This window comes from Schistocerca gregaria, chromosome 1 (genome assembly GCF_023897955.1).
Source record: "Schistocerca gregaria isolate iqSchGreg1 chromosome 1, iqSchGreg1.2, whole genome shotgun sequence".
Taxonomy (NCBI): domain Eukaryota; kingdom Metazoa; phylum Arthropoda; class Insecta; order Orthoptera; family Acrididae; genus Schistocerca; species Schistocerca gregaria.
Genome location: NC_064920.1, coordinates 1,170,662,581 through 1,170,690,095, shown reverse-complemented (window position 1 = coordinate 1,170,690,095; position 27,515 = coordinate 1,170,662,581).

Here is a 27,515-nt window from a genome sequence, read left to right as displayed (position 1 = left end):
AAATTTGCAATGACCCTAATAGCATACGTAGCTGAACTTAAACGTTTCAGTACATCCTCAGTGGTTTTTTTTCAGTTCAACCCCTCATCGATGCATACACCTAGAAATTTTGAGTATTCTACCTTAGCTACCGATTTCTGATCGAAGTCTATATTTATTAATGGGGTCATTCCATTTACTGTGTGGAACTGTATATACTGTGTTTTGTCAAAGTTTAATGAGAGCCCATTTGCAGAGAACCACTGAATGACTTTCTGAAAAACATCGTTTACTTCACCAGTTAATTCTTGTCTGTTGGGTGTGATAGCTATACTTGTATCATCAGCAAAAGTACCAGCTTTGCATCTTCGTGAATATAGAATGGCAAATCATTAATATATATTAAGAACAGCAGAGGACCCAAGACCGAACCTTGCGGCACCCCATTCTTGATTGTTCCCCAGTTTGAGAAGTCACCAGTTTTTTGCACATTATGAGAACTTGTTATTTCAACTTTCAGCACTCTTTCAGTTAAGTACGATTTAAACCATTTGAGCATTGTCCCATTCATACCACAGTACGTGAGCTTATCTAGAAGTATTCCATGATTTACACAACAAAAACCTTTGAAAGATCACAAAAAGATCAACAAGTGACTTCCGGTTACTCAGAGCATTTAATGTTTCAATATTGAAAGTATATATAGCATTTTCCGTTGAAAACCCTTCTGGAAGCCAAACTGACATTTTGTTAAAATTTTATTTTTACAAAGGTGTGAAGATACTCTACAATACATTACTTTTTCAAAAATTTTGGATAAGGCTGTCAGAAGAGAGATTGGGCAGTAGTTGTTGACATCAGACGTATCCTCTTTTTTATGCAGTGGTTTAACAATGGCATACTTCAGTCTATTTGGCAAAATACCGTGCTTCAGAGAGCTATTACATATGTGGCTAAGAATCCCACTTATTTCTTGGGAACAAGCTTTTATAATCCTGCTGGAAATGCCATCAATTCCATGTGAGCTTTTATTCTTGAGAGAATTTATTATCTTCTTAATTTCAGAAGAAGAGGTGGGTGGAGTTTCAGTTGTGTCAAACTGTGTGGGTAAGGCCTCTTCCATTAACTACCTTGCTACTTCTAATGAACATTTAGATCCTATTTTCTCTACATTTAAAAAATGATTATTCAAAATGTTTTCGACTTCCAGCTCGTTGTTTATCAAGTTTCCATTCGCTTTGATGGTGATGCCGTCATCCTGTACTTTTGGTTGTCCTGTCTCCCTTGTAATATCATTCCAACTTGTTTTGATTTTGTTATCAGAGGTATTAAACTCAGACATGATGCACATGCTTCTGGACCTTTTTATAACCTTTCTTAAAGTAGCACTTTAGTTTTTATAATATTTGGTTGTTTCTGGGTCATTACTCTTTCTTGTTGTTAGATACTGTTCCCTATTGTGGTTACAAGATATTTTTATTCCTTTAGTAAGCCAAGGTTTTTTGCATGGTTTCTTATAATTAGATTTAACTACTTTCTTGGGGAAACAGTTTTCAAATTCTCTTACAAGTGTATCATGAAATAAGTTATATTTTAAATTAGCATCAGGTTCCTTGTACACCTCATCCCAGTCTAACTGCTGAAGATTTTCTCTGAAATTTCTGATTGTTGAGTCATTAATTGATTGCACAACTTTGGAGGGTAGTTTTGAATTACTGAATGGAGCTATGTCATATACTGTAACTAGCTGAGCATCATGATCAGAAAGCCCATTCTCAACAGGACAAGAATATATGTTTTTAAACCTATCTTGGTCTATAAAAGTGTTATCTATCAATGTGCTGCTGTCCTTTACTACCCGAGTAGGAAAATTAATGACAGATGTCAAACTGAAAGAACCGAGCAAGACTTCCAGTTCATTCTTCCTATTACACTCTTACAGTGAATCAACATTGAAGTCCCCACAAACAATAATTTGCTTTCCCCTATCTGACAGATAGCACAACAAGGCATCCAAATTTTCCAGGAATAAATGAAAGTTTACTGAATTGGATCTATATACTGTTACAATTATAAAAGAGCCCTCCTTCAAGTTGACAGGTACATGCTTCTATATGTTGCTCTAGACAAAACTTTTTTGTATCTAAGCTTTCTACACAGTGATAACTTTTGACATATTTGGCTACTCCTCCTCCCACCTTATTCTCTCTACTCATATGTGCAGCTAGTTTATAACCACTGATATTTACCTCTTCCATATCAGACACAATGTGGTGCTCAGGCAGGCATCAGGACCTCATATACTTTATTCTTCATTCCCGGAATATTTTGTTGAAAAATGGTAACATTATATTTTACTTTACTTTTGTGAGAATCTGCTTTTTTCTTTAATCCACCAATGTTTTGGTTAAATATGGTAATATTATTATTTACTTTCCTGTTGTGAGAATTTTGTGAGTTTTGGACCTCTTTAGCACCTGCCTGCCTGGACTTCTCATTGGACATTGATATTGGTCTAAAAAAAGAGGTACATCCAGGAGTACTAGTGTCCCCCCTTATGGATTTCGCTAACAAACCCGCCAGTTTACCCTTCCCTTTCCTACTGAGGTGTAGGCCATTGATTTTGGGATGTACTGAAGGAATTAACTATTATACATCGATATGTTACTAACTGACATATCGCTTTTCGTCATTTTTACATAAGACGAATCAACAACGACGTGGTTTCGAGAGGCCATCAACGTCCCAATGAAAGGATAACTAGATTGCGGTTCAACTGTTATATATTAATCTTGTTTTTAAGCACATGCGACTTAGGCTGAATATAATAACGCTCTTGACTGATGCTGACTACAAAAGCACATCTGACTAAATTTGATTATTTAAGAAAATGTGACTAAGGTCGAATAAAGAAAATAGAAACAAGACCGACTGATAATGAATACGCATCTGACTTTATTTAGTTATTAAACGGCACAGAATTTATTTTTCTATTATTTAAATAAAAATGTACAGAGGGACAACGTTTCTGACGGCGTTAGTGATAACCCTACCGTCTGCAGTGTAGTTATATATACAAGAAATCTTTAAATATTGTAGCAGCTTTATGGAGTTAGTGGACAATTGACATCTTCCTGCAGTCTTGATCGCGGCGTGCGTCATAACGGAATAGGTAGCTGAAAGAAAGCGATACTGTACCACACCTTGTAACCAGTAATCACGCTGTGGACTTACCAAAAATTTCGTACCCTACAGCACAAATCATTTTGTGCTAGTTCTCTGGACATAATAGTTTAGTATTCAGATAAAAAGTCTGTTCTACTAAAAAACGGGATCAAATGTGAAAAAAAGTTACATTACAGCTTGTTGTTGTTGTTGTTGCGGTCTTCAGTCCTGAGACTGGTTTGATGCAGCTCTCCATTCTACTCTATCCTGTGCAACTTTCTTCATCTCCCAGTACCTACTGCAACCTATATCCTTCTGAATCTGCGTAGTGTATTCATCTCTTGGTCTCCCTCTACGCTTTTTACCTTCCACGCTGCCCTGCAATACTAAATTGGTAATCCCTTGATGCCTTAGAACATGTCCTACCAACCGATCCCTTCTTCCGGTCAAGTTATGCCACAAACTTCTCTTCTCCCCAATCCTATTCAATACTTCCTCATTAGTTATGTGATCTACCCATCTAATCTTCAGCATTCTTCTGTCATTACAGCTTAGCACAGCAAAAGAGGAAAATACGAGTGTATTATTCGCAAGCATTAAAATTTATGTAGTAAACACTCTAAACTATTGGCATGCGTGTTCATCACACCTCACACGTTGTTCGCCGGAGGACAAAGCATTCAGCAACAAAGGAAATGTTTAATAAAAAGTCACGAAGTCTGTTTTCACTTGGTGCGTTCACAAAATCGAACTGACAGCAGAAATTACACGATGCATAATGTGGAAATAATAATATCTAATATCAAGTAACGCTTCAGACTCTGTCATTCTCTAACCATACTTGCCACGGACGCCAAGGTTTCCTACAGTTAATAAAGTAGGATCACCTCATAGCTGAGTCAAATGACAATAACTTCCCATATGGTTTGAGCGACCAAACTTCTCATAAAACCCGCGCGGTTTCTGGTCTCATTAATCACTACATGATAAGACAAAGGACTTGTGCTTCACTAGCCACCACGTCGCACGTAAGAATTCGAAGTTACCAAGAATTTTCTCTTCAAGAAGTTACGAGCACACCACACAGTTTGAGGTAACAAATTCCCAAATAGTTACGAAAGATGTGGCCTAGAAGCGACCACAATAGCCGTCAATGAACTCACACAAAAGAACATGGAAAAAAAAGTTGACCAACGTGTTGGCACGCAATTTTACAAAACATCGCATGTACAGAAAATAAAACACTGGAAGGCAATGCATTTACGGAATAAACGAGCATGGTAATGCTAAGACTGGCTAGGCAGTGCACTGGTTAGGCGAACTAACTTGGTGTCTTCACTGGGTTAGAATACGGACTAAAAATTGCATGATTCCGTACAGAGTCGGTACGAGAAAAGTAAATACAGATTATGAATCGTGGTACAGACATGAGCTCACCGCACCTTGAATCACGCTTGTGAAATGAAATTATCTTATGGGCGGCTGGTCCCGGCGGAGGTTCGAGTCCTCCCTCGGCCATGGATGTGTGTGTATGTCCTTAGGATAATTTAGGTTAAGTAGTGTGTAAGCTTAGGGACTGATAACCTTAGCAGTTAAGTCCCATTAGATTTCGCACACATTTGAACATTTGATCTTATGGCATAGGTGCCCGGAAGACGAAGTTCGGCAGCCGAGTTGCAAGTCTTTTCAGTCGACGCCACGTAGGTCGACTTGGTTGTGTATGATGATGAAATGATTATGAGGACAACACAAGACTCAGTCCCTGAGCGGAGAAAACCTCCTACCTGGCCGGGAATCGAATCTCGGCCCTCCGCGTGGCAGTCAGACGCTTTGACCACTCGGCTAAGGGGGCTGGCTCTTTACTTACAAATTTATTAATATTTGGAACATTTAAAAGCCAATGAGGCCAGCAGTCACGACAACAAATTATCTTTACAATTATACATGTTCAAAGACACGCCGAAACTGCGATTTCTCCACACGAATACACGGTATCAGACTTTTCTTTGCCTGCTGATTCTTATGTTTATTAACTGTAATTCAATGTTTACGATATATTGAAAGTTGATGTAATGATTATAGTCAGACTAAAGCACCAGATGTAGCAAGAATTTCGTTACAATATTGAGTAAATATTCTCATATGTGTCTGTTTGCAATTTATATTTAAATATCTTGAGTAGTGCTCATGTTGAAAGTAAGAGAGTTGAGTAGCTTAGTGATCAAGTGACTGAGTCATTCAGGCATTTCCTCAATTTGACTCGACTTCACTCGTGTCTCAACAGGAAAGAATAAATGCTTTGAAACGTCACGCAAGAAGCATCTCAGTGTTTATGAAGTCATGTCTCCTGACCTAAGAGTGGCATCATGACATAGGTGCATTCAGCGACAAATGTGGAAACTGTCTGCGAAATACTTGATGTGGCAGTTTTTCATGCATCTCATTGTCTACATCTTCTGACCTCTGTGAGGTAGGTGGTTCTTACACCCATAGCATTTGTTGCCTGACAGGAAAGGATATGGGTATCAGTTTTTGGTTGAAACCGATCCAGTGATTTACACACACACACACACACACACACACACACACACACACACACACACACACACACACACACACACAAATGTTTATAATATGTGTGTATTAATTTCTTGTTTTTTGTTATTTTGCTATTGTCTATATTTGTAGCAGAGGTTTCCATTTAGTGCTACTATTTGGACTTCAGGGAACATGGTATGTCCTATGCATCCACTGTTAAATTATCGAATTTTGTGACGCATTATCTCTGATACTTTTTAAGCACCAACTTACAGTTTTCCATAATTATTGAATACACCTTTCTAGGTACACTGAGCTAGAATTATTACTAAAATTGTGTTGTGGGGCATGTTATCTTTATTTTTTGAAACACTCGATTTTTTGACAGAATTCTGTAAATGAATAAATATAAAAAAATCTCAGATTATTTTAATTATTCTAGTTCCAAATGTGTTGAATCTCACACTTGGCAAGTTGTAAGAATTTCATGTCTCTACCATCAGTACTTTTTTAGAAAACGGGCCATTTATTGCAAAAAATGTAGTTCAGAGATATTTCTTTTTAATTACAATTTCTTATACAGACTTAGATTTGTACTTCTTTTAAGCACTAGAACCGCTCTGGCCCACAGTCTGTGTCTTCTTCAGCGTCGCAACAGCCTACTGCTTGCCTCCTCCTTTTCTTTCTTGCTTCTTTTGTCATTTGCTGGGCAGCTAACTCTGCTTCACGTACACGAAGCTCATCCAGTTCCCGCAGTCCTTTAGCTGTGTTTCGTCCAAATCTTACCCATAAATTTTCCAGAACCTTAAGTCTTTAACAGTTCCCACCATTAAAAGCAAACCCGTACCTCCCGGAACGGAAGTAGTGTACCCAAACAGTCTGTCTAGCGTAATCCACGGAATAGTGCGAATGTGTTCAGATGTCTGCGAGCCGCGTAAATGAGGCGGGACGTGGGGACCAGTCCAGTATTCACCTATTGGAATGTGTGAAACAGAACTGTGGCAGTATATGTGTAGCTGCGAAATTTGGAAGTCACACATCAACATTCAAAATATTATTTGAAGGTCTCACAATTGTCTGATTTTAATGTATTATATACCAAAATATGAACGCATTATTGTGGCCAAGATAGACACGAAGCCCACCCTACTACAGTAGTACGAGTATATATGCCAACTAGCTCTACAGATGACGAAGAAACTGAAGAAATATATGGTGAAATAAAAGAAATTATTCAGATAGTGAAAGGAGACGAAAATATAATAGTCATAGGTGACTGGAATTCTGTAGCAGGAAAAGGAAGAGAACGAATCTTGAAGGTGAATATGGATTGGGGGTAAGAAATGAAAGAGGAAGCCGCCTCGTAGAATTATGCGCAGCGCACAACTTGATCATAGCTAACACTTGGCTCAAGAATCATAAAATAAGGTTGTGTACATGGAAGAAGCCTCGAGATACTGACAGGTTTCAGATAGATTATATAATGATAAGAGAGCTTTAGGAACCAGGTTTTAAATTGTAAGACATTTCCAGGGGCAGATGTGGACTCTGACCACAATCTATTGGTTATGAACTGTAGATTAAAACTGAAGAAACTGCAAAAAGATGGGAATTTAAGGAGATGAGACGTAGATTAATTGACTAAACCAGAGGTTCTACAGAATTGCAGGGAGAGCATAGGGGAACAATTGACAGGAATGGGGGAAGGAAGTACAATAGAAGAAAAATAGATAGCTCTGAGGGATGAAGTAGTGAAGGCAGCAGAGGATCAAGTAGGTAAAAAGACGAGGGCTAGTAGAAATCCTTGGGTAACACAAGAAATATTGAATTTAATTGATGAAAGGACAAAATATAAAAATGCAGTAAATGAAGCAGGCAAAAAGGAATACAAACGTCTCAAAAATGAGATCAACAGGAAGTGCAAAATGGCTAAGCAGGGGTGGTTGGAGGACAAATGTAAGGATGTAGAGGCTTATCTCACTAAGGGTAAGATACATACTGCCTACAGGAAAATTAAAGAGACCTTTGGATAAAAGAGCCACTTGAATGAAAATCAAGAGCTCAGATAGAAACCCAGTTCTAAGCAAAGAAGGGAAAGCAGAAAGATGGAAGGAGTATATAGAGGGTCTATACAAGGGCGATGTACTTGAGAACAATATTGTGGAAATGTAAGAGGATGTAGATGGAGATCAAATGGGACATACGATACTGCGTGAAGAGTTTGACAGAGCGCTGAAAGACCTGAGTCGAAACAAGGGCCCGGGAGTAGACTACTGACAGACTTGGGAGAGCCAGTTCTGACAAAATTCTACCATGTGGTGAGCAAGATGTATGAGACAGGCGAAATACCCTCAGACTTCAAGAAGAATGTAATAATTCCTATCCCAAAGAAAGCAGGTGTTGACAGATGTGAAAATTACCGAACTATCAGTTTAATAAGTCACAGCTGCAAAATACTAACGCGAATTCTTCACAGACGAATTGAAAAACTAGTAGAAGCCGACCTCGGGGAAGATCAGTTTGGATTCAGTAGAAACACTGGAACACGTGAGGCAATACTTACCCTACGACTTATCTGGGAAGCTACATTAAGGAAAGGCAAATCTACGTTTCTAGCATTTGTAGGCTTAAGAAAGCTTTTGAAAATGTTGACTAGAACACTCTCTTTTAGATTCTGAACGTGGCAGGGGTAAAATACAGAGAGCGAAAGGCTATTTACAATTTGTACAGATACCATGTGGCAGTTATAAGAGTTGAGGGGCATGAAAGGGAAGCAGTGGTTGGGAAGGGAGTGAGACAGGGTTGTAGCCTCTCCCCGATGTTATTCAATCTGTATATTGAGCAAGCAGTAAAGGAAACAAAAGAAAAATTTGGAGTAGGTATTAAAATCCATGGAGAAGAAATAAAAACTTTGAGGTTCGCCGATGTCATTGTAATTGTGTCAGAGACAGGAAAGTACCTGGAAGAGCAGTTGAGCGGAATGGATAGAGTCTTGAAAGGAGGATATAAGATGAACATCAACAAAAGCAAAACGAGGATAATGGAATGTAGTCGAACTAGGTCGGGAGATGCTGAGGGTGAAGATTAGGAAATTAGACACTTAAAGCAGTAAAGAAGATTTGGTATTTGGGGAGCAAAATAACTGACGATGGTCGAAGTAGAGAGGATATAAAATGTAGACTGGCAATAGGAAGGAAAGCGTTTGTGAAGAAGAGAAATTTGTTAACATCGAGTATAGATCTAAGTGTCAGGAAGTCACTGAGAATAGAAGCTTTCGAAATGTGGTGCTACAGAAGAATGGTGAAGATTAGATGGGTAGATCACGTAACTAATGAGGAGGTATTGAATAGAATTGGAGAGAGAGGAGCTTGTGGCTCAACGTGACTATAAGAAGGGATCGGTTGGTAGGACATGTTCTGAGGCATCAAGGGATCACAAATTTAGCATTGGAGGGCAGCGTGGAGGGTAAAAATCGTAGAGGGAGACCAAGAGATGAATACACTAAGCAGATTCAGAAGGATGTAGGCTGCAGTAGGTACTGGGAGATGAAGAAGCTTGCACAGGATAAAGTAGCATGGAGAGCTGTATCAAACCAGTCTCAGGACTGAAGACGACAACAACAACAACAACATCTGGTATGGGACAGCACTTTCCATCCTGTGCCTCAGGAAATTTCTTGCCAAACCTCAGTAAAAGACAGTAGCAGCATGTACCCTCAGTCGTTACCCATGTTAGCATGTGTTAGCAGCAATCAACAGTTACTCGGTGTGCCACCAGCCCAGCAGCCCATGTGGGCAGCGTCTCCAAGCAGCAGAGACGGCACCTGTGCAGCAGACCATGTAACAGAAGGCACCACCCAGAAGGCACACCGCAGCCTACACGGCATCGGTAATTGATTACTTACAGCTATCCGAGTTTTTCCTGGCATCTGCGTTTCGTCTCATCTCGTCGCATACTGGAGGTCGCAGTATAGCTTCACTTTCGAAACGTAAGCACATTTTCACGTTACAGACATTTTTGTTCACAATTTTCAAGTTTTTTCCGATAATTGCTGTCGTGCACTATTATCCTTCTGTCACTAGTTGTAGATATTTTTCCGATAACTGTGTTTTAAAGTCGTAACTACTGTGTGTTCACCGAGCGAGGTGGCGCTGTGGTTAGCACACTGGACTCGCATTCGGGAGGACGACGGTTCAATCCCGTCTCCGGCCATCCTGATTTAGGTTTTCTATGATTTCCCTAAATCGTTTCAGGCAAATGCCGGGATGGTTCCTTTGAACAGGGCACGGCCGATTTCCTTTCCAATACTTCCCTAACCCGAGCTAGCGCTCCGTCTCTAATGACCTCGTTGCCGACGGGACGTTAAACACTAACAACCACCACCACTGTGTGTTCACTGTATGTCGGTTCCTATTTGGTTTGTTTACGTAATGTTGCCAACCTAACGAATTATATGGTGAAAACTAACGCCTGTTCGTTTAGGTTATTATCTGTTAACGTAAACAGTGAGCTGTTTGTCATATGTACTCGATCATTCAATAGGGTTTTCTTTTCTACTTTGGTTTTTTGTATTTGTTAATTTTCTTGCAGGCTTTTGGGGTGTTTTCCATTGTTGATTCTAATTATTCTCATGGCTTTTTCCGTTCTTCATCTCTTCTGAGTGAATTAATTTATACCGTTTCAATTCTGATTACGCAGTCACACAAAATTTTCCGTTTAGGTTTCCAGGTTTGAATCCTGTCTCAGGCCTGGATGGGTGTGATGACCTTAGGTTAGTTCGGTTTAAGTAGTTCTAACTTCTAGGGGACTGATGACCTCAGGAGTTAAGTCCAACAGCGCTCAGAGCCATTTGAATCATCTGAACAAAATTTTCCAGTTCGGTCCGATCTTTTATGCGTGAACATGGGCTTGGGCTGGTGGAGATCCCGTCATTTAAAATTGTGAGTATTGTGTATTCGTGCCGCCGTAGCCAGCAGTGGTCCACAACCCCACAACAAGCCACAGCAGTCCACCCACCCCACCGCCGCTCCACACCGACCCCAGGGTTATTGAGCTAAAAATGCGACCAGCATGAGCGACTGAGTAAGCACAAGGCACTGGACGAGGCGAAGGTCTGATCCAAGGTAGCTGATAGCTGTGTAACAACTGCCGCCGGCAGGTAGATATACACTCCTGGAAATTGAAATAAGAACACCGTGAATTCATTGTCCCAGGAAGGGGAAACTTTATTGACACATTCCTGGGGTCAGATACATCACATGATCACACTGACAGAACCACAGGCACATAGACACAGGCAACAGAGCATGCACAATGTCGGCACTAGTACAGTGTATATCCACCTTTCGCAGCAATGCAGGCTGCTATTCTCCCATGGAGACTATCGTAGAGGTGCTGGATGTAGTCCTGTGGAACGGCTTGCCATGCCATTTCCACCTGGCGCCTCAGTTGGACTAGCGTTCGTGCTGGACGTGCAGACCGCGTGAGACGACGCTTCATCCAGTCCCAAACATGCTCAATGGGGGACAGATCCGGAGATCTTGCAGGCCAGGGTAGTTGACTTACACCTTCTACAGCACGTTGGGTGGCACGGCATACATGCAGACGTGCATTGTCCTGTTGGAACAGCAAGTTCCCTTGCCGGTCTAGGAATGGTAGAACGATGGATTCGATGACGGTTTGGATGTACCGTGCAGTATTCAGTGTCCCCTCGACGATCACCAGAGGTGTACGGCCAGTGTACGAGATCGCTCCCCACACCATGATGCCTGGTGTTGGCCCTGTGTGCATCGGTCGTATGCAGTCCTGATTGTGGCGCTCACCTGCACGGCGCCAAACACGCATACGACCATCATTGGCACCAAGGCAGAAGCGACTCTCACCGCTGAAGACGACACGTCTCCATTCGTCCCTCCATTCACGCCTGTCGCGACACCACTGGAGGCGGGCTGCACGATGTTAGGGCGTGAGCGGAAGGCGGCCTAACGGTGTGCGGGACCGTAGCCCAGCTTCATGGAGACGGTTGCGAATGGTCCTCGCCGACACCCCAGGAGCAACAGTGTCCCTAATTTGGTGGGAAGTGGCGGTGCGGTCCCCTACGGCACTGCGTAGGATCCTACGGTCTTGGCGTGCATCCGAGCGTCGCTGGTGGGGTACGTGCACCTTCCGCCGACCACTGGCGACAACATCGATGTACTGTGGAGACCTCACGCCCCACGTGTTGAGCAATTCGGCGGTACGTCCACCCGGCCTCCCGCATGCCCACTATACGCCCTCCCTCCAAGTCCGTCAACTGCACATACGGTTCACGTCCACGCTGTCGCGACATGCTACCAGTGTTAAAGACTGCGATGGAGCTTTGTATGCCACGGCAAACTGGCTGACACTGACGGCGGCGGTGCACAAATGCTGCGCAGCTAGCGCCATTCGACGGCCAACACCGCGGTTCCTGGTGTGTCCGCTGTGCCGTGCGTGTGATCATTGCTTGTACAGCCCTCTCGCAGTGTCCGGAGCAAGTATGGTGGGTCTGACACACCGGTGTCAATGTGTTCTTTTTTCCATTTCCAGGAGTGTATGTGTCATTGGCCCGGCCCATGCAGTGCTCCGCGCACGTCCCACACGACAGTGTTTTGTACTATATCGTTGGGATAGCCATGGCAGCTCTTCTGTATCCATCCCATTATCCACCCGAGGAGATACTAAAATGAGTACGGTGTGGCTACGCCTGTTTTCCAAGATTACAACAACCTTGTCTTCATAGCTGCTTGCATCTGTTCCTACTTCAGTGGACACTCAGGACTTTGTTTTATCTCAAATGGACACCTAAATACCGCTAAATCTTAATCCCATAACAGTTTTCTAGTACTATTTGGAATAGTGAGTGTAACATAGCATTCATCATTCCCGAAGTTTGGTAAGTGTGCTGTATATAATCATCAATAACAAGTTTCAGCTGGATGTGGCATACATGCAGAAACTAGTGGAGTCTTTTCCGTTATGAAGTAAAGTTAGAGGAGGCGGTATTAAATTGTGTTGCCCTGATGACTGCTGGGAGGTGCGGGGGATGGAGACACGGGGAAACTAATTTTATGTCTTGTTTGTTTGACTTCGAAACGAGTCATAGCTGAAGATTGCAAAAATGGTTCAAATGGCTCTGAGCAGTATGGGACTTAACTGCTGAGATAATCAGCCCCATAGAACTTAGTACTACTTAAACCTAACTAACCTAAGGACATCACACAAATCCATGCCGAGGCAGGATTCGAAACTGCGACCGTAGCGATCACGCGGTTCCAGGCTCAAGCGCCAAGAATCGTTCAGCCACAACGGACGGCGCTGATGATTGCTGTCGGAACTGTGTCAAAAGGAAATAATCGCAAGAGCACGTCTGAATATAAGTGTAATCGGCAGAAAATTCAGAATCCGTTAGATGACAGACGTATCGTTTGATAAAGAAAGCAAGACTTACGAAAAATCAAGACACTGTCATAGGAATTCTAAGACTTGAAAAGGTGTTCTACAACGTAAAACTGTTCAAAATGCTTTAAATTCTGAGGGAATTACCTGTAAACTACAGCGAAAGACGGATAGTACACAATACATACAAAAACCATTAATAATGAAAGACCAATAACGAAATTTTCAGGTTAGGAAAGGTGAAGGACAGCGACATAGTCCTTTGCTTCTATTGTGCATTCTGTACGTTGAAATTTAATGGTTGAAATTGAGGAAAGATTCGTTGGTGATGCTGTTACCTCAGTGAAGAATTACAGCACGCCCTCAGTTAAATGAAGTTTACAGTAGACAGAGTATCGAATGAGAGTAAATCGAAAAAAGACAAAAGAGTTTCATCTCCAGTTACAATTTTGGATATGAAGTCTGGATCTGAATGAAGACGATCCTGGAAGTTGATACACGATTTACCTTCTGTTCATCACTCAAAAGTTGGGGAACAAATTTCACATTCTCCAGTCTCATCTGCAAATTATGGGTTAAAACGCTTTTCAAAGAACCGCGCGAGACGCTAAATTCTTCGGTGAGTTCTCGAAAAGTTATTCACTTATTTGACAGAACAATTGTTTCTATATTAATCATGTTCTCCTCTGTTTTTGAGGTTAATGGATGTCCCGAACAATGCTCGCCTTCTATCGACTCACTTCCGCTTTTAAATCGCGCATACCACTTGTAAACAGTCTTCAGAGCTACAGAATTATCATCATACACAATTTCAACATTTCATTAGTTTCTTTGGCACTTTTTCGCAACTTGAAACAGAACTTACAGTACTATTATGCGCGACGGTCAGGCCGTCGGACAAATTACATCAAATAGATGTCAACAGCTGCTGGCAAAAACATTGATTCGCCCTATTTTTTTTTACATCACGTAATAATCTTCGATCTGCTTATTTTTTGAGGTCATCAGTGTTTCTGACTAGTTTAATGTGGCCCATTACGAATTCATTCACTGTGTCAGGTTCTTCACCTCGGAGCAGCACTTGCAACAGAAGTCCTCAGTTCATACCTCTATCTCCCCCTCAGTTCTTACCGCCTACAGCCCCGTAAAGCACCATGGATGTTATTCCTTGATGTCTTAACGTATATCCTATCACTTTCTCCCCGCTCCTCGTCAGTGTTTCCGTATGTTCGGCTTCTCGCCGATTCTGTAGAGAATGTTATAATTTCTTATCCCATCAGTCCATTTCACTTTCAAGATTATTCTACAGTACCACATTTCAAACGCTTCGATACTTTTCTGTTCCATAATGTATTTTCATTCGATGACGTACTCCAAACTTATTTTCTCGGAAATTTGCTTCTCAAATTAAGGACAACTTTTGTTACTAGTAGCCCTCTTTTGGGCAGGAATGGTCTCTTAGCTTATGGTAGTCTGCTTTTAAAGTCGTCTTTGCGTAGTCCGATAAATGGTCAAACTGCTCAAGAACGGTAAACCATACTGTTGCATGCATCATCTTCAAATAAAATATGCAGGTCTCTCGAAAAGAAACTGGGCGATCTTTCTCAACATGTTTCTCAAGACGAACAGAAGAGAACACTATTAGACGATAAGACTGGTAAAGCTGTTGGGTCAGATGATACAAGAGTCGAACAAGTAAAACGGTTTGGTCCAAAAACTTGTAACTGGACGACTGCCTCCTTCCTTTCTTTAGTAATAGTCAGAGTAAATGGCGAATCCCAAAGTTGTGGAGAAAGTATAGCGTTGGCGACCCAAGGAGTAACAGCCCAAACTCTCTTCTATTTCATCTCTGCAAGATTTTTCGAATGATCCATAAAAGACTCTACAAGCAGGAGAACCCCTTTTAATCCCACAACATGTCGGATTTAGACCTGGCAAGGACTGTACAGCACACGTATCACATTTAACCCAGAATTCTCAAATGTTTCAAATGGCTCTAAGCACTATGGGACTTAACTTCTGAAGTCATCAGTCCCCTAGAACGTAGACCTACTTAAACCTAACTAACCTAAGGACATCACACACATCCATGCCCGAGGCAGGATTCGAACCTGCGACCGTAGCGGTCGCGCGGTTCCAGACTGTAGCGCCTACAACCATGAGGCAGCACGGGCTGCCTAACCCAGAATGCTGAAGACGGCTTTGAGATAAGGAATTTCACTGGTGTAGCATTTATTACTGTAAAAAAGAAAGGGTTGCCACAGGGCAGTGTTCTAACTTCTCTGTTATTTAATATTTATACCAACGATCAACCTCTACCTTACGGCACATGAAGTTTCAACTATGCTGATGATTCGCCTTCTCTTCCTGGAGTGATAGCTTCGAACATGTAGAAATAAACCATAATTCTGGCTTGGAGGAGTTAGATAAGTACCAGTGAAAGAACAAATTAAAACCAAATCTGCGCAAAACACAAGTGTATGGATTACAATTAAGGAACAGACTGACCATTAGGAAGCTTCTGGCGACCTGGAGGAGAATGGAGAGGGCCACAGTTTCCAGCACAGATAACCTGGCGTCACTCTCGGCCAGATATTAGCTTTCAAGCAAAACGGTCTCAGTGTAAAGAAAAAATTATCTGCCAGATCAACATATTGTCAAAAATTATGGAAACATTCTGCAGTGGCAAAAACGGTTAAGGGGTGTAGGACCTCAAACAGGCCGACGTGGAGCAGGAGAGTCACTACACGACATTTTATTTTCTACTGTCTATACGTTTACAAATAAATTCATAAAACTTTGTCAGCATGACCAGGAAGGATTCAGGATTCACACTCATTGCAGTGGAAGTGCAAAAACATGTTGTTGTGGTCTTCAGCCCTGAGGCTGATTTGATGCAGCTCTCCAGGCTACTCTATCCTGTGCAAGCTTCTTCATCTCGCTGTACTTACTGCAACCTACATCTTTCTGAATCTGCTTAGTGTATTCATCGTTTGGTCTCCCTCTACGATTTTTACCCTTCACGCTGTCCTTCAATACTAAATTTGTGATCTCTTGATGCCTCAGATCATGTCCTACCAACCCGTCCCTTCTTCTTGTCAAGTTGTGCCACAAACTCCTCTTCTCCCCAATTGTATTGAATACCTCCTCATTAGTTATGTGATCTACCCATCTAATCTTCAGAATAACAAAATAAAGTTTTTTTTAGATATGAAGTTTCATCATTTTTTCACTTAGTGTTGGCTGCATTTGTTGCTATAGGTACATTTTTCTTCACACGTAAGTGAGATTGTTAGATGAATTATGCACAGCATACAAACTTTACTTACAGGTGTATGAAACTCAAGAAATTTCCAAATCTATAAAAAAACTGTGGTAATAATTCAGATAATTAACTACAAAATTTAATTTTTTCTAAACATAAAGTTTAAAACGTAACAGCTCATTCATTTTTTCATAAATTAAATAGATGCTGGAGTTTCAGACACCTGTAAGTATGGTTTGTATGCTGTGCATAATTCATCGAACTGTCTTCTTACTTATGAAGGAAAGTGTACCTATAGCAACGAATGCAGCAAATAGTAAGTGAAAAAATTATGAAATTTCACACGTAAAAAAATTATTTTGTTATGTTTTAAACTTCCGCTGCTACGAGTGTGAATCCTGAATCCTTCCTGGTCATGCTGACAAAGTTTTATGAATTTACTTGTAAAAGTATAGACAGTGGAATTTAAATGTCCTGTGGTGTCTCTTCTGCTCCAAGTCGGCCCGTTTGACGTCCTACCCCCTTTAATATTTATACCAACGATCAACCTCTACCTTACATCTATGCTGATGATTCGCCTTCTCTTCCTGGAGTGAGACCTTCGAACAAGTAGAATTAAATCATAACTCTGGCTTGGAGGAGTTAGATAAGTACTAGTGAAAGAACATATTAAAACCAAATCTGAGCAAAACACAAGTGTATGGATTCCAAATAAGGTTGTTGGTTGTGTTTGGGTGGGGGGGGGGGGGGGAGAGGACCAGACAGCGAGGTCATCGGTCTCATCGGATTAGGGAAGGAAGGGAAAGGAAGTCGGCCGTGCCCCTTCAAAGGAACCATCTAGGCATTTGCCTGGAGTGATTTAGGGAAATCGCGGAAAACCTAGATCAGGATGGCCGGACGCGGGATTGAACCGTCGTCCTCTTGAATGCGAGACCAGTGTGCTAGTCCAAATAAGGAACTCACGAACCATCAGGAAGCTTCTGGCGACCTGGAGAACAATGGAGTGGGCCACAGTTTCCAACACAGATAACCTGGAGTCACTCTCGGCCAGATATTGGCTTTCAAGCAAAACGGTCTCAGCGTAAAGCAAAAATTATCTGCCAAATCAACATTATGGGCAAAATTACGGAAACATCCTGAAGAGGCAAAACAGCTAAAACAAGAGCATTATCTCAGTGTAACGTAGGGCGTGAGAATGCTAGCCTTGTCTGGTACAGACCTTCCCATGTCAAACAAACGGATATGTCTGAAACCAACACTGCGGGAAAAACTCTACCCCTAAGCTGGAATTGTCCTTCCAGACCTGAGGCGAGACGTAGCGGCAAGCACAGAAAGGTATAATGTACCCATCTCTAATAAGCACCCATTATATGGTGACCATCCTGCTTCCCAAAGACTGATGTCCAAGAGGTTTCATAGGGCAACAGACAACAATGGCAAGAAGACGTGACCCGACTATCTACGTGGAAGACGAGGTATGAACACCCCTGGATGACTCCACAGGAAAATATAGATTCTGGTTTCATCGTACAACGGCCCGTATGAGTGGTGCGGTAAGAAAGGAAGAATGAATTGATTGTTGGCGTCAATAACGATCATCCTCCTTTACCTCGTCTGCATTACTGCAGATGTCGTCTCACTGAGCACATTTGTTATATGCACGCAGTACACACGAGGCGCCTAGTTGCTTCCACTGCACTGTGTGGAATACGAAGGTTCTGTTATAGTTAACTGACCTGCTGTCTTCAAGTTGATGTCCCCAGCCCAGAAAACAGCACGCAGGTCGTAGGTTCTGTATCTGGAGGTTGAAACTGACTTTGAGGGAGGTTCTGTTCTGAAATAATGTATCACTTCCTTGGGAAGCCACTCGCGTATTTTAATATAGCCACACGAGAAGACTACGTGATCTTAATACAACACCTTCTGATACAGCAAAGTACATGATCAAACACAATGTTTACGAAAATGTATCATCACACTATTTGTGGCACGTGTCTGTGCCTCATGTCTGCCGAAGTGAATCTTTTAATACTGAATACTGGCAAACACATCCTGCCACAGACAACATATCTGTTCTTCTCGACTGCCTAATCCAGAGTGACGAACACGAACGCAAATAAAAATTGGAAACACATCCTACGACAGACAACATGTCTATTCTTCTCGACTGCCTAATCCATACCAGAAAAGACGTGACCCGAACGCTTCCGAAGTGCTTCGTCTGCAATTTCATCATTCTTTTGTTTTTGGTTTAAATCATTTTGAATAATTCTAAAATGATTGATAGTCAGCTATTGAGGGATATTTATATTAAAATATGAGGTCACTCCAATGAGTAATTTAACTAATAATAATAACTATACTCCAATCACAGAGCAGTAGCATTATGCAGCCGATCTTTCTCACGGGAATGGTACAGACTCCAACATCTGTCACAGGTACCTCACACCACATTTCGCCATCTATACAGGGTGTTACAAAAAGGTACGGCCAAACATTCAGGACACATTGCTCACACACAAATAAAGAAAAGATGTTATGTGGGCATGTGTCCGGAAACGCTTAATTTCCATGTTAGAGCTCATTTTAGTTTCGTCAGCATGTACTGTATTTCCCCGATTCACCGCCAGTTGGCCCAATTGAAGGAAGGTAATGTTGACTTCGGTGTTTGTGTTGACATGCGACTCATTGCTCTACAGTACTAGCATCAAGCACATCAGTACGTAGCATCAACAGGTTAGTGTTCATCACAAACGTGGTTTTGCAGTCAGTGCTATGTTTACAAATGCGGAGGTGGCAGATGCCCATTTCATGTATGGATTAGCACGGAGCCATAGCCGTGGCGCGGTACGTTTGTATCGAGACAGATTTCCAGAACGAAGGAAGACGTTCGAAGCAATGATCGGCGTCTTAGGGAGCACGGAACATTCCAGCCTATGACTCGCGACTGGGGAAGACCTAAAACGACGAGGACACCTGCAATGGACGAGGCAATTCTTCGTGCAGTTGACGATAACCCTAATGTCAGCGTCAGAGAAGTTGCTACTGTACAAGGTAACGTTGACCACGTCACTGTATGGAGAGTGCTACGGGAGAACCACTTGTTTCCGTACCATGTACAGCGTGTGCAGGCACTATCAGCAGCTGATTGGCCTCCACGGGTACACTTGTGCGAATGGTTCATCCAACAATGTGTCAATCCTCATTTCAGTGCAAATGTTCTCTTTACGGATGAGGCTTCATTCCAACGTGATCAAATTGTAGATTTTCACAATCAGCATGTGTGGGCTGACGAGAATCCGCACGCAATTGTGTAATCACGTCATCAACACAGATTTTCTGTGAACGTTTGGGCAGGCATTGTTGGTGATGTCTCGATTGGACCCCATGTTCTTCCACCTACGCTCAATAGAGCACGTTATCATGATTTCATACGGGATACTCTACCTGTGCTGCTAGAACATGTGCCTTTACAAGTACGACACAACATGTGGTTCATGCATGCTGGAGCTCCTGCACATTTCAGTCGAAGTGTTCGTACGCTTCTCAATAACAGATTCGGTGACCGATGGATTGGTAGAGGCGGACCAATTCCATGGCCTCCACGCTCACGTGACCTCAACCGTCTTGACTTACATTTATGGGGGCATTTGAAAGCTCTTGTCTACGCAACCCCGGTACCAAATGTAGAGACTCTTCGTGCTCGTATTGTGGACGGCTGTGATACAATGCGCCATTCTCCAGGGCTGCATCAGCGCATCAGGGATTCCATGCGACGGAGGGTGGATGCATGTATCCTCGCTAACGGAGGACATTTTGAACATTTCCTGTACAAAGTGTTTGAAGTCACGCTGGTACGTTCTGTTGCTGGGTGTTTCCATTCCATGATTAATGTGATTTGAAGAGAAGTAATAAAATGAGCTCTAGCATGGAAATTAAGCGTTTCCGGACACATGTCAACTTAACATATTTTCTTTCTTTGTGTGTGAGGAACGTTTCCTGAAAGTTTGGCCGTACCTTTTTGTAACACCCTCTATACTTCCTACATCTCCACTGCTCTGGGAACAGATTATTGGAGCCAAATATGATATCTGACTAAGCCAGAAATATTACATTCGTAGTTAATATTCAACATGAACAGCTATACACTTTCCTAGGTCACACCTTAAGTTACTTCTACATCTGTCGATGATTCTCCAACCAAGATGAGATGCTGCGCCATCCGCACGCAGAAGTGTTCACTCCAGTTACGACTCTCACGTCAACTTGCACTGAGTGACCAAAAGATAAGTGTTCGTGAAGTAACAGTCGGAAGGGATGGTTGACCACGGTCTGAACGGTCCAGGCACCTGGCAGAGTAAGAGGTCTGTAGAGTGCGAGTTTAGACAGTCGACGAGTCGGCCCTTCGTCCCTTTCGCCTCGCCCTTCGTCCGCCGCGCCTTCCGAGAACGCAGTGGCGACCCTGCGCCGGCTCTCAAAACAAACAACACGAGGCGCATTCTTGACGCTGCGCTCTCTTTACGGCCGCCGCGTAAATATGGCAACGCTCTGCTCAGCTCACCATTACATATGCACCGACCGGCCGCGCTGCTCGTCCTTTTATAATTCTCCCGGCGCGGCGCGGCGCTGCATTAACGAACAAACTCGCGTGCCCTATTACCTGGCCGCGCCGGCCTCAGCGAACGCTGGACTCGGGGGTCGTCCGTGCCCCGTTAAATTGACAGCTCCGATATAGCCATCTTCTGGCCCTACTTGTCAGCGCAGTAAGCTGTACTACTCGATAGCTCCGTATTGCGAGAGTTAAGTATTTAGCCTGCCGTGGACCTACCTTGCTCATCTGAAATGTGGTGCGCCGAGCCTAACGATAAAGCCTGAAAAGCGAAGAAATCCTTGCTGCGGTTGGTTTTTGACCGGACTGTACATATAAAACAATAAGAGTAAAGATATCTTAGGCAAACAGCGCCACAACCGGACACCGTTTCCTCAGCCCTGGCGTCGTGTGTCGGCCATCCGAACCCTCTTTTTTGTCTCTCTTTCTATAATTTTTTATTTCCGCACTTCCCATTCCTCTCTGCGCTTATTAAATCGCGCTACTTCTAATCCAATGCCGACATGTTAAACATGACGTTCCGCCCTTCTTTCAGTTAATTTTTTAGATTTTCTCTACATCTACATCTACACTACTGGCCATTAAAATTGCTACACCACGAAGATGATGTGCTACAGACGAGAAATTTAACCGACAGAAAGAAGATGCGGTGAAATGCAAATGCTTAGCTTTTCAGAGCATTCACACTAGGATGGCGCCGGTGGTGACACCTACAACGTGCTGACATGAAGAAAATTTCTAACCGATTTCTCATACACAATCAGCAGTCCACCGGCGTTGTCTGGTGAATCGTTGTTGTGATGCCTCGTGTAAGGAGGAGAAATGCGTACCATCACGTTTCCGACTTTGATAAAGGTCGGATTGTAGCTTATCGCGATTGCGGTTTATCGTATCGCGACACTGCTGCTAGCGTTGTTCGAGATCCAATGCTAGCAGAATCTGGAATCGGTGGGTTCTGGAGGGTAATACGGAACGCCGTGCTGGATCTATAGAGCCTCGCATCACTAGCATTGGAGTTGACAGGCATCTTACCCGCATGGCTGTAACGGATCGTGCAGCCACGTCTCGATCCCTGACTCAACAGATGGGGACGCCTACAAGACAACAACCATCTGCACCAACAGTTCGACGACGTTTGCAGCAGCATGGACTATCAGCTCGGAGACCGTGCCTGAGGTTACCCTTGACGCTGAATCACAGACTAGAGTGCCTGCGATGGTGTACTCAACGACGAACCTGGGGTCACAAATGGCAAAACGTCATTTTTTCGGATGAATCCAAGTTCTGTTTACAGCATCATGATGGTCACATCCGTCTTTGGCGACATCGCGGTGAACGAACATTGGAAGCGTGTATTCGTCATCGCCGTACTGGCGTATCACCCGGCGTGATGGAATGAGGTACAATTGGTTACACGTCTCGGTCACCTTTTGTTCGCACTGACGGCACTTTGAACAGTGGACGTTACATTTCAGATGTGTTACAGCCCGTGGCTCTACCCTTCATTAGATCCCCGCCAAACCCTACATTTCAGCAGGATAATGCACGACAGCATGTTGCAGGTCCTGTACGGGCCTTTCTGGATACAGAAAATGTTCGACTGCTGCCCTGGCCAGCACATTCTCCAGATCTCTCACCAATTGAAATCGTCTGGTGAATGGTGGCCGAGCAACTGGCTCGTCACAATAAGCAGTCACTACTCTTGATGAACTGTGTTATCGTGTTGAAGGTGGATGGGCAACTGTATCTGTACACGCCATAAAAACTCTGTTTGACGCAATTCCCAGGCATATCAAGGCCGTTATTACGGCGAGAGGTGGTGGTTGTTCTGGGTACCGATTTCTCAGGATTTATGCATCCAAATTTCTTGAAAATGTAATCACTTGTCAGTTCTAGTATAATATATTTGTCCAATGAATACCTGTTTATGATCTGCATTTCCTCTTGGTGTAGCAATTTTAATGACCATTAGTGTACATATGATGAGAAATGAATGATAGAAAGATTTTCACGTTGCAAGTCTCATTAAGGCTTCTTCTTGTTCTAATCATGCACGGAGCATGGAAAGAATATCTTCTAAAGTGTACTTTCATTACTTGAGCCAGTACTGACGGAAAACTGTTTTCCGTACTGGGGTGATGTCCCTAAGGACACACCGAAATCACAATCGAAATCAGTTGTAGTTGCCACACACTTCTTTATAACAAACACATTGCTCATAACACATTCACAGTAACCATAATTACAACAAAGCTTGTCTTACAGGACACAAAAATCTTTTAAGATATCTTCCACATGTTGTGTTCTTTCGATCACTTACATTAATTTGAATCATGTCCCTGGACCCATAATTAATTCAATATGACTGACAAATAAACCACACCTACCTCATCACTTCCATGGAAACCCTTTTATCTATCTTTTCATCACATTCAAGTTCAGGGTTCAGTAGACAGTAATGTTTCAAGACTTCTTTGGCCCAATTTTCATAATTTAAAGACAATATTCATAAAAGCATCCTTCCTAAAATATGACTGACTTAACTAGCACAGATGAAAATTTTGACTTCAACAAACACCAATATTTTTAACGTTTACTCTGACAACTTTTCATTAACTAATACAATGTTCATAAAATCCTGATTCCTAAAATATGACTAACATGACTAACTCACATCAAAGTTCTGAGTTCAACAAGCTCCAAAGTGTTTAAAGTTTACTCGGCCACCTTCTGATTAATTAGAACATATATCCGCTTCGTATGATTTCATTACCTGACTATCACGAGATGATATTCCCAAGAGAAACTTAACACGGATTGCTTCCACTCTACATGAAAACTAGTGATGGACGGTAGCACACCAAAAGACTTTAACTAATACAAGAATTTCACGGGACAGGAACCAGGGCTGACACAACCAACCCAGTGTTCAACAGACAGTAGCGTTTTAAGTCTTCCTTGCCCAACTTTTCATACTTCAAACACAATATATTCATAAAAGCATGCTCGTAAAATATGACTAACATAACTACCTCAGATAAAATTTCTGAGTTAAACAAACACCACAATTTTAAGTCTTACTTGGCCAACTTTTCATTAACTAATACAATGTTCATAAAATCCTGATTCAGAAAATATGACTAACATGACTAACTCACATCAAAGTTCTGAGGTCAACAAGCCCCAAAATTTTTAACGTTTACTCGGTCAACTTCTGATTAATTAGGGCAATACTACTTGCATATACTAAGTTCGTATGAGTTCATTTTCTGACTATAACGAGAAGATAGCCCCAAGAAAAACTTTAACACCCGCGCTTCCACTCTACATGACAATTAGTGATGGACGCGAGCACACCAAAAGACTTCAACTAATACAAGAAATTCACGGGACAGGAAATGAAATAAAAAGGTATTCAACTTTGCACTGCGATTGAGGTTCCGTAACCATAACTCTCCACCGAAAGGATGGAATTACAAGACAGTAACAACATAACCCGTGACGTGGGGAGGGGGGGGGGGGGGGGGAACAGCATCTTAAATATCTCTCTGCCACCGTGGTAGTCCGATCCCAGTTTGCTCGCGTCAACCACTGCCAGTTGTCTGCAACATAAAACACATCAGCGGCATACAATATTCTGAGGCATGATATACACAGTCTTAACTGCACAAGTACTTATCAATATCTTTCAATGATATACTGCAAAAATGTTACTAACAAAATTAACCTCCGTGACTTACTTGGGCAGTCACGGCTCTTAAAATTTGGTTAGCCAATCCCTTAAAACCATCACTAAAATGATGGCATAAGAGTTAGATTGGCAAGAATAATATCGGTGTACATTTAAAGGCCATACTAAAATAATGACATAACAGGTAGAACGGGAAAATATTTCAGCGTAGCTGGCCGGTATGGCCGTGCGGTTCTAGGCGCTTCAGTCTGGAACCGTGTGACCGCTACGGTCGCAGGTTCGAATCCTGCCTCGGGCATGGATATGTGTGATGTCCATAGGTTAGTTAGGTTTAAATAGTTCTAAGTTCTAGGGGACGGATGACCTCAAATATTAAGTCCCATAGTGCTCAGAGCCATTTGAACCAACCATTTCAGCGTAGCTTGTAACGCCAAACACAGACTTACGTACTACTTAGTTACACTTCTAGCTAAGAGTTTATCCATGATTCGTGTCTGTATGGAGGGCGTAGTTACACTTCCTCAACTGCCGGCAAGGTATCAAGTGACGACACCATATTCAGTGATAAGCAAATGGAACAGTTCCAAATCGTTTTTAGTACACTGGAATATTTAGTTAACATGAACACCACCCACCGAAGCAAGCCGACGACTCCAATTCATTCTGCCTGTGTAACTTGTAACCAACTCGACGCAACTACCCCTTCTAACCTCGAGGAAATCCCAGTCACCATGCGCAGAAGATTTGCGTTGTAACAGTTAAACTCGCAACAGCTGTTGACCACGCTCCTGCGTCGTGCCGACTCGGCCTCTCGCCGTACTGCATACAAACACAGTACCACGTCACTTCACTTTACACCGCAGATACCCGCACACCAGCCACCAGCAGAGAGCGCGCACTGCAGTTAAAATCCTCCGCCGCCAGAGATGTGAAGAGAACAAATAAGCACCGAAGTCGACTCAACAGTCGATAGATAATCAATGGAAACTGGTGCGAGCAACGCACCAGCTCACGTACGGGTACGCAACTTCATACAGGGTGTTTCAAAAATGACCGGTATATTTGAAACGGCAATAAAAACTAAACGAGCAGCGATAGAAACACACCGTTTGTTGCAATATGCTTAGGACAACAGTACATTTTCAGGCTGACAAACTTTCGAAATTACAGTAGTTACAATTTTCAAGAACAGATGGCGCTGCAAGTTATGTGAAAGATATAGAAGACAACGCAGTCTGTGGGTACGCCATTCTGTACGTCGTCTTTCTGCTGTAAGCGTGTGCTGTTCACAACGTGCAAGTGTGCTGTGGACAACATGGTTTGTTCCTTAGAACAGAGGATTTTTCTGGTGTTGGAATTCCACCGCCTAGAACACAGTGTCGTTGCAACAAGACGAAGTTTTCAACGGAGGTTTAATGTAACCAAAGCACCGAAAAGCGATACAATAAAGGATCTGTTTGAAAAATTTCAACGGACTGGGAACGTGACAGATGAACGTGCTGGAAAGGTAGGGTGACCGCGCACGGAACCACAGAGGGCAATGCGCAGCTAGTGCAGCAGGTGATCCAACAGTGGCCTCGGGTTTCCGTTAACCGTGTTGCAGCTGCGGTCCAAATGACGCCAACGTCCACGTATCATCTCAAGCCCAGAGTTTACACCTCTATCCATACAAAATTCAAACACGGCAACCCCTCAGCGCCGCTGCCATTGCTGCACGAGAGACATTCGCTAACCATATAGTGCACAGGATTGATGACGGCGATATGCATTTGGTTTACTGACGAAGCTTATTTTTACCTGGACGGCTTCGTCAATAAACAGAACTGGCGCATATGGGGAACCGAAAAGCCTCATGTTGCAGTCCCATTGTCCCTGCATCCTCAAAAAGTACTGGTCTGGGCCGCCATTTCTTCCAAAGGAATCGTTGGCCCATTTTTCAGATCCGAAACGATTACTGCGTCACGCTATGTGGCGGTACAAACTGCCTTAGACGACACTGCGAACACCTCGTGGTTTACGCAAGATGGTGCCCGGCCACATCGCACGGCCGACGTCTTTAATTCCCTGAATGAATATTTCGATGATCGTGTGATTGCTTTGGGCTATCCGAAATATACAGGAGGCGGCGTGCATTGGCCTCCCTATTCGCCAGACATGAACCCCTGTGACTTCTTTCTGTGGGGACACTTGAAAGACCAGGTGTACCACCAGAATCCAGAAACAATTGAACAGCTGAAGCAGTACATCTCATCTGCATGTGAAGCCATTCCGCCAGACACGTTGTCAAAGGTTTTGGGTAATTTCATTCAGAGACTACGCCACATAATTGCTACGCATGGTGGATATGTGGAAAATATCGTACTATAGAGATTCCCAGACCACAGCGCCATCTGTTGTTGACAATTGTAACTACTGTAATTTCGAAAGTTTGTCTGCCTGAAAATGTACTGTTGTCCCAAGCATATTGCAACAAACGGTGTATTTCTATCGCTGCTCGTTTAGTTTGTATTGCCGTTTCAAATATACCGGTCATTTTTGAAACACCCTGTAGGAATGATGCGCACTGCAGGGTTTGCGTTGTTAGCAGTGTTAGCGTCATGACTCTCCTTTTTGTGTGTTGACACTGGTACGGTGTCGTAGGAGAGCTCGGCCCCCAAACCCAAGGACTTCAATCCTGACAGGCACACGTTACGAGATCTGTTTCGCCAACATGTCATGCCTGCTACAAGGAAGAGAGGTGCTTGGCAATGCACTATGGAGCTCGTGATGTCACTCGGTTACTTCTTACCACATTTGGAGGAAGCCGAATGATTGGCTGAGCCCTCCAAACTGCGTAGCCACCAAGAGATTTG